The following is a 7984-nucleotide window of genomic DNA, read 5'->3' as shown; positions in this document are numbered from 1 at the left end:
GTTATGGCCAACGTTAATGTTATTTTTCGGACGGGCGGACAGACTGACATACTGACGGACAGTTCAACTGCTATATGCCACCCTACCGGGGGCAAAAAAATTATGTAAATTGAGGTATTAAATGAAAGGTAAGACCAAACATAAAATTTATTTAAGACTATTTAAATTTTAAAGAATATGCATTAATTCTTAGACTGAAGTCAACAAATTTGATGAGAAATACTGACACTGATGGAATAGGTTGAACTTACAGACAGAACAGAAAAGTAGTTAACTTACTACAGTCAACTATTTTATACATGTACCGCCATTTTAAACAGGAATTAAAAATACAATAATTAAATAATATAAACAATAAAAGGTAAGTGTGACATAGTTGATATGGTGTCTGTCTAGCTACCGGGTGTAATGGTTAGATCCCCACTTTGTGTTTTCTATATTCCCAAAAGACACCAAGTATTGGTTCTACCCAGGAAATTGACTCTGGAGCGTTTAATTAAGCCTTTGGCTTTTATATAATTGGGAATAAATAAATAGGTTTCAACTAATTAAATAAATAATTAGAAGAGAGACCTCTTAATTTTCTCCCTGGCACTTCTGACAGTGTGTGGTATCACAGAGTCATCTAGGCTGTAGCAATCCGCCCTCTTCAAAGCCTCACTGACGTCATTATACAGGCATAGTTGCTCCACTAGATGCTCCTGGAAACAAACCCACACAAAATATGACTGTCCAGGACCTTTTCCTGCCATATGTATGAGTCAATTAAACTGACCCATTCCAAGGCAAAAGAGTAAACAAAATTCCCAATTTGAACCAAAAAAATACCACTAAAAATAAAAATAAAAAAGCGTCTTATGATTATTATACATCAATTTTATTTCATTTACATCTAGCAGATCAAATAACTATAATTTATATGCATTTAGTTCTTATAATTTGAATTCTTAAAAAGATTTACATTAAATTCGTTTTTTGCGAATCAGTGGACCTGAAAACATTTGCAGTTGCAAATTTTCCCAACTTTGCCAGGAAAACAACTGCTGTTCATGAATGTGTTTCACAGATTTGTGCTTTTTAACACAAACTCAGAAACAAATATTGCAAGCTTTTGTTTAATAAATATGTGATCATAAAAAGGCACCAGGGAAATCATTGCAGTGAGTGAATTTTTTTTCATAGATTTAATAGCTAGTCAGCCTTCTCAAAAAAGTATGTGAAATGTACGTTTTAAGTACGTTTTGCGTGTGTTAAACGTGGCGGTATTGGCACTGCGTTTTATGTGCGCTTTTTCTTACCGAGAGAGTTTTTTACAAAAACAAACAAACAAGAAAATGTGAGCTTTTTGTGGATAAATGTGCGCTTTATGTGCGTTAAACGTGCGCTTTTTATAAGTGCGTTTTTACTGCCATTTATGTGTGTAAAATGTGCGCTTTATGTGCGTTAAACGTGCGCTTTTATAAGGGCGTTTTTTACTGCCATTTATGTGTGTAAAATGTGCGCTTTAAAGTGTGTTAAATGTGCGCTTTTCTTGAGTTAAATGTGCGCTTTTATATTTTAAAAGAGCACATTTAACTCACTTAAAGCGCAGTTATAACCCACATAAAAGCGCACATGTGTGTTAAATGTGCGCTTTTATGTGCGTTAAATGTGCGTTAAACGTGCGCTTTTTATAAGTGCTTTTTTTACTGCCATTTATGTGTGTAAAATGTGCGCTTTTAAGTGGGTTAAATGTGCGCTTTTCGCGAGTTTAATGTGCGCTTTTTATTTAAAAAGCGCACATTTAACTCAATTTAAGCGCAGTTATAACCCACATAAAAGCGCACATGTGTATTAAATGTGCGCTTTTATGTGCGTTAAACGTGCGCTTTTCGCGAGTTAAATGTGCGCTTTTTCATTTAAAAAGCGCACATTTAACTCACTTTAAGCGCAGTTATAACCCACATAAAAGCGCACATGTGTGTAAAATGTGCGCTTTTAAGTGGGTTAAAACTGCGCTTTTCAGCGAGTTAAATGTGCGCTTTTTTATTTAAAAAAGCGCACATCTAACTCACGTTAAGCGCAGTTATAACCCACACAAAACGCACAATTTACGCACATGAATGGCAGTAAAAAACGCACTCACAAAAAGCCCACATGTGCGTTAAAGGTGCGTCTTTTGACTTAACAGTTGATTTAATTATATGCTGTTAAAAGTTCTTTTTAATTCAGATATGCAATAAAAACCAATAATTATATTAACATATATATTTGTGTATTTTAATAATTACAAGATAATTCAATTTTATACTTTAATGTACACCAACATTTTTTTACATACATGAGTAATTAAATATCAATGGCAATTTGATGAAATAAATATAAACATAATTTGATTATAAATAAACAAAAAATAATAGCATACTATAATAACATGTACAGTATATACACACGAACAACAATATACATAAGAAAGATGCATATCAATCAAGGCCTGTCAGCATTTCTTTGAGGCGGCGGAGTGCAGCTCTCATCTTTCTCTTCACGTCTGCCACCAGCCGGTCAAACTTCTTTGCAACTATTATACTGTCATGGCCTTTGCGCGATGCGTCTCGTGCATGGTCTCATTTGATCAGGTCCTGAAAGATGTTTTATAGTGTTTAATATTGCTGTTATGGTAATCTCGTTGCTATAAAAATTATCAATTTAAATCAAAACTAGTTTGTTTGCTTGTTGTTTCTGGTTGTTTATTTTGCAATTTTAATCCTCTGATCACATGTGACTTAACGCTTTTCATAAATAAATACGTTTGATAGAAAATACTGTTTCGAAAATGTACCAAGATATGTTGCCTCATTTTGCTGTGTGGACTGGTCGGAAGTGTGACACTTTAAAATGCAATAACCAGTACCCTGTATAGTTTTACCTCTAAACAAATCCAGCTTTTCTTGGTCAAGGAGAGGGCGCGGTTTTCCCACTCCTGTTCTCCTCATGTCGGCCAGCTTGTGCAGGGTAAAACCTGGTATTCAAGTCCATACATCAGGCAGTCTCCCTTATGCTCCCTTTTTTGGCAGGCGATGCGATGATGCACATTCTTTCCAAAGGATCTTCTGATCAATGTAAACTTCGAGGTCACCATGGGGTTTAACCTTTAAATTTAAAAGTTCTCATTTAATATGGGGGAAAAAATATGTTTATTAATGACCAAAAATAGGTATAAATAACTTTAAGATGACAATAACCATAAAATAAAGCCATAATAATTCAAATGGTGTTGTTTTCCCTTAAAATTGCATTACATTTACTCATCCATTTACATTTTCCAGTGACAATACATAAATATGATAATGATCATAATTAATTCAATAAACTAAATAAAAAAGGGATGCAGAATTGAAAATTTAAACCTGTTACAACAGACCGTTCTTCAGTATTCCAAAAATACAGGCAGTTGTTGAACTAGACCATATCACTTTATATGTCTTTAACCACCCACTTTTAATCTCCTTTGCAACAAACTTATTGTTGATTTACACATTGTAGTAAATACACATTTTTTCATCACACAATACTTCATGCTGAAAGTATTTCAAGACATTTACACTAGAATAATAAGTCTTAATGTTGTTCACTTGATACATGTACCTCAAATCTAGCTTAATAACTTCCTATTTGTGGTTCTCAAATAGATGGTGCCTGAAAAAATCAAAAGTATATCAACACCCCTTAGTTAGGCTTAGATGGAGGACTGATAGGGACTGGCTATTCTCTTTTCTGATTCCATGCTGTGTCTAAGCCAAAAATTACATAATTTGAGAAATACTGATAAGGCAGTCATTTCAACACCAAAATATTTATTGAATAATACAAAGCACCCTTAACACATTATATTTAATTGTAAATATTTAAATATAACATGCTGAATGGTTTTAGCAAATAATAATAATAGTATAAATATTATTTTAATTGCCTTTTAAAATGTATGTTTATGGTCAATGTGGTAGACATTAATTGTATAAGGGTATAAATATCAGTATAAGAAAGTTCAAATACTTATTTATGTTGAGGAAATATAATTGATACTATCAAGCCAACATAATACTTTTGACATTTTCAATATTTTTAATTAGTTACCCACAGTCTGATTAAGGTGGAAATTTTTAGAAATGTTTGAGATTAAAACGTAAGCAATAGGGTATGCATTGAAATTGTATGATAAAGTATGTAAACATTAAACAGGTTAATATGGACAACCAGTAATTATTCAAACTGCCCCTTATATTATTACAGATTACTGAGATATATGTCTATGTTTATTCATTTGATGTAAATAAATTGTTAGAGCCTGCAACAATTTTGTTTCTTGTTCAATTTCTGTACAAAATTTGCTAAACGGTTGTTAAAGATGCACTTTTGAAGAAGTGTGTTAAACATGTGTCTTTTTAGATACATCCGTCTAAAACAGATCGTATGATAAAAACGCACTTATGAAATAAAAGACTAACTTATGCTTAAAAAAGAAGCACATCAAAATAGAAAAACGCACTTTTGTGAGAAAAAACCCACATCTGTAAACCTTAAAACACACTTCTTAGATAAAAGACGCGCTTCCTAAATAAAAGACGCACTTCTTAGATAAAAACACACATTTTGCTCACATCTACACTCAAAAGCGCACTTACAGGTGAAGAAAACACACAAAAAACGCACTTCCTAAATAAAAGACGCACTTCTTAGATAACAAGCACACATTTTGCTCACATCTACACTCAAAAGCGCACTTACAGATGAAGAAAACACACAAAAAATGCACTTTTCACTAAAATAACGCACTTGAAAAGAAAAAAAGCACAAAAAGCGCACTTAAATGCACTTTTGAACACTGAAAACGCACATATTAACAAAAAACACACAATTAACGAACTTTTAAGTGCGCTTAATGTGTGTTTTGGTAAAAAGTGCGTTTTTATTTGACAAGGGTGCAACCCACCACAACATAGTATTGCGATGACATATCGCTAAAAACTCCATAATGATCGGAATGGGTTTTCAGGGGGGCCACCAACCTGATGAAATAGAATTCACTGACTTTTCACTGACTTTCCCTGACCAAATCTTGGTTTTCACTGACTAATTTTGCGACATATTCCGCCTTCTCCTCCCCATAGAGCCGATCAAATCGACTCATTTAATGTTTATTTTATTCTTTAACATCAAATATTTAACAAATAACAAAGCAGTACTACTTGTACACTAAACTATGCATGATGCAAGGCTATATAGTAAATACCACAAAATCATAGATAAAAAAGTTATGCATGTACAAGCACCACGTAATATGATAATGTCTCAAAATCTATGAACAAAACATATTTCTATAGGTAGCTACATGTGTTGTTAGTTATGGCAACACAGTAGAAGCACAACACATATGACACAAAAAAACTGTCCATATACAATATCCATTACATACTATGTTCATACTTTAATATCTAGACACAAGCATAGGTGAATACATAAGAGTATGGATAATGGGAAATGTTAATATAAATGATTAAAAGTCAGGGTCTTTGAGTCAACAATCATTAAATAATGTCTGTTTACTCATGCTGGTAATATGTCTATCTATGTGTACATTACTTTTAATCTAAAATTAGATGAAAAAATCAATTTGTGATTTGTGATATATGGTAGGTTAATACATGAAAATCAGGCAGTTAAGAGCAGAAGCAGGACTGGTCTTCTTGATAACTGAAATAAATAAGAAAAGTTAGTATAGCTCTTTCATGCTGTCATCTCTAATTATCCTGCAAAGCTCTGGGGGCAAGGGTTGCAAAGCCTTTCAGCCTTCAAGGATACACAAAATTAATCAAAAATAAACAATAGATAAATTTACATTTTTGAACATGCTTTACACATGTTGTTAATGTTTTATGTACATAGAAATAGTCAAAACATTTCAAATAAAAAATATACTGTTGAATCTACTAAAACAAATGATACCTGATGACTGCGATAGCCACTAAATAACTAATGCATCGACCCAACATTTTATTTTTCCCTGACTTTTCACTGACTTTTCTGAAATTTCATTTTTCACTGACCATTTTTTAAAATTCCCTGACTTTACACTGACCTTAAAAAAATAGGAGTGGTCTCTCATACCTTGAGATAAGAGTGGTATCCCATACCTTGAGATAGGAGTGATCTCCCACTGCTCCCTGTATCATACTCCACTCTAGTTAATACCTTGATATAGGAGTGGTCTCCCACTGCTCCCTGTATCATCTCCTCCCAGCTTCCAGAGCCCATGGATTTCTGTAACGAAAAACAAAGGTATGCAAACAGATGAGCCATTTTGGGGGAAAACGGGGATTCTTACACATACGCAGTAAGCAAAATAATTCAAGTGTCATTTCAGATTAGCCTATGCTCTCCACGCAAGCCAGTTAGGGACGACTATTTCCGATTTCATGGTAGTGTTTGTTTATGGAAGTCTGTTCTTAGTAAAAATCCATTTCAGGTGAAAAGTATTGTCCATGACTAGCCTGTGCCGACTGCACACATGCATTAATTCCATTTTTCTCAGAGCAAAGCTCCTGTATATGAGTCGCGCTCTGGAAAAACTGGGCATAATGCATGTGTGTAAAGTGTCGTCCCAGATTAGCATCTGCAATCCCCGAGGCTAATCAAGGACGACACTTTCCGCCTAAATTGGATTTTTGCTAAAAAGAGACTTCATTTAAACGCAAAATGTCATAAAAGCGGAAAGCGTCCTCCCTGATTAGCCTGTGCATATTGCACAGGCTAACCTGGGATGACAGTTTACGCGCATATATTATGCCCAGTTTTCTCAGAACACGACTCATATGTGCACACAATAAATAATATAATGAACCGAATGGATATTGTTGTACTGTGTATGCTCAAAAGCTAGACGTTGTTTTATATTCTTTAGTAACAAAGATATAGGTCTTGCACATCAGCTAGTGGTATCTTAATCATACAAGCATGATTTAAGAACAAACTATAGGAAACATTAAAATGGCAAATTATTGTTCGCTATGTTGCAGCTAAGGCATCATTTTTAAGTACAGCTCTAATGTTATTTACAGTTCACAATGTTTATAACGCCATAGGGTACTTGGCAACTGTTCTCCAAGATGCCTCCAAACAAAAGGTTTCAAAGTCACACTAACAGATAATACCACATGAAGTGGTGATAATAGAAAATTCTGATTGTTCAATAATGATTGTTAAATAAGGGATGTTGGATAATCTGACACATCAAGCCACGAAGAACAACACACTGTTTTACTGTAAATGTACAACTCAAACTAGTACAATGTATTATTCTTCAAATAGAAACAACACTGTTTACAAAACAAAGAATTTAACAGTTGTTCGAAGACGGTGTTTTTGTCTAAAGTCATTATCCATAGTATGTACAAATTATTTTCTTATTATAAAAAAGCCAACTGTTCACATTAGCCCCACCTCAATGTATCGCTTGTGTAGCAGATATCTCAGTGCACCACAACCTCGAGTCTTGGAAATATTAGGACACAGATCTGAAACACCAGGGACCTGTCTTCTCAACCATAGTGTGTTATTAACTCGGAAACCACACTTCTGGCCACATTGCTTAATCCTTTACCACTTAGATAGGTATTTTGATGTGTGTGTAGTCCCTTAAAAAGTAAAATGTTATTAAAGACCTATCTAACTAGGTTCAAGTTTTGGGTACAATGTGGGGTTTCCTATCTCTTAATATTGTGTTTCCATGTTTTGATATTGGGTATCCACTCACATTTACAAAATTTGAATAATTCTTTAAGTTATTTTAAATCCAAAATATATTCACATATTGAACTATGTAATACATATATTGTAGACTTTTAAAAGTACTTTTAATTAATAGTTGATTGCAAATCATATATCATTTTTAAACAATCACCTGTTGCAACATCCATATACAATAATGAGCTACTGCTAAGTGCAATTT

General features: G+C 33.6%; 1 protein-coding gene across 1 annotated transcript in view; it reads right to left on the bottom strand.

Annotated features, from left to right (window-relative positions):
• Positions 1-573: 573 nt before the first annotated feature.
• Positions 574-7984, bottom strand: part of LOC127839537 (uncharacterized) — a 54248-nt gene continuing 46837 nt past the window's right edge. Inside the window, exons 17-18 of the mRNA XM_052367929.1 lie at positions 6171-6297; positions 574-701 (exon numbers count right to left, since the gene is read on the bottom strand). The gene's annotated coding sequence lies outside the window, so the exon portion shown is untranslated. The remainder of the gene's footprint in view (positions 702-6170; positions 6298-7984) is intronic.

This window comes from Dreissena polymorpha, chromosome 7, assembly GCF_020536995.1.
Source record: "Dreissena polymorpha isolate Duluth1 chromosome 7, UMN_Dpol_1.0, whole genome shotgun sequence".
Lineage (NCBI taxonomy): Eukaryota > Metazoa > Mollusca > Bivalvia > Myida > Dreissenidae > Dreissena > Dreissena polymorpha.
Note: the sequence above shows the minus strand (reverse complement) of the source record. Positions and strands in the feature narration are given on the sequence as shown.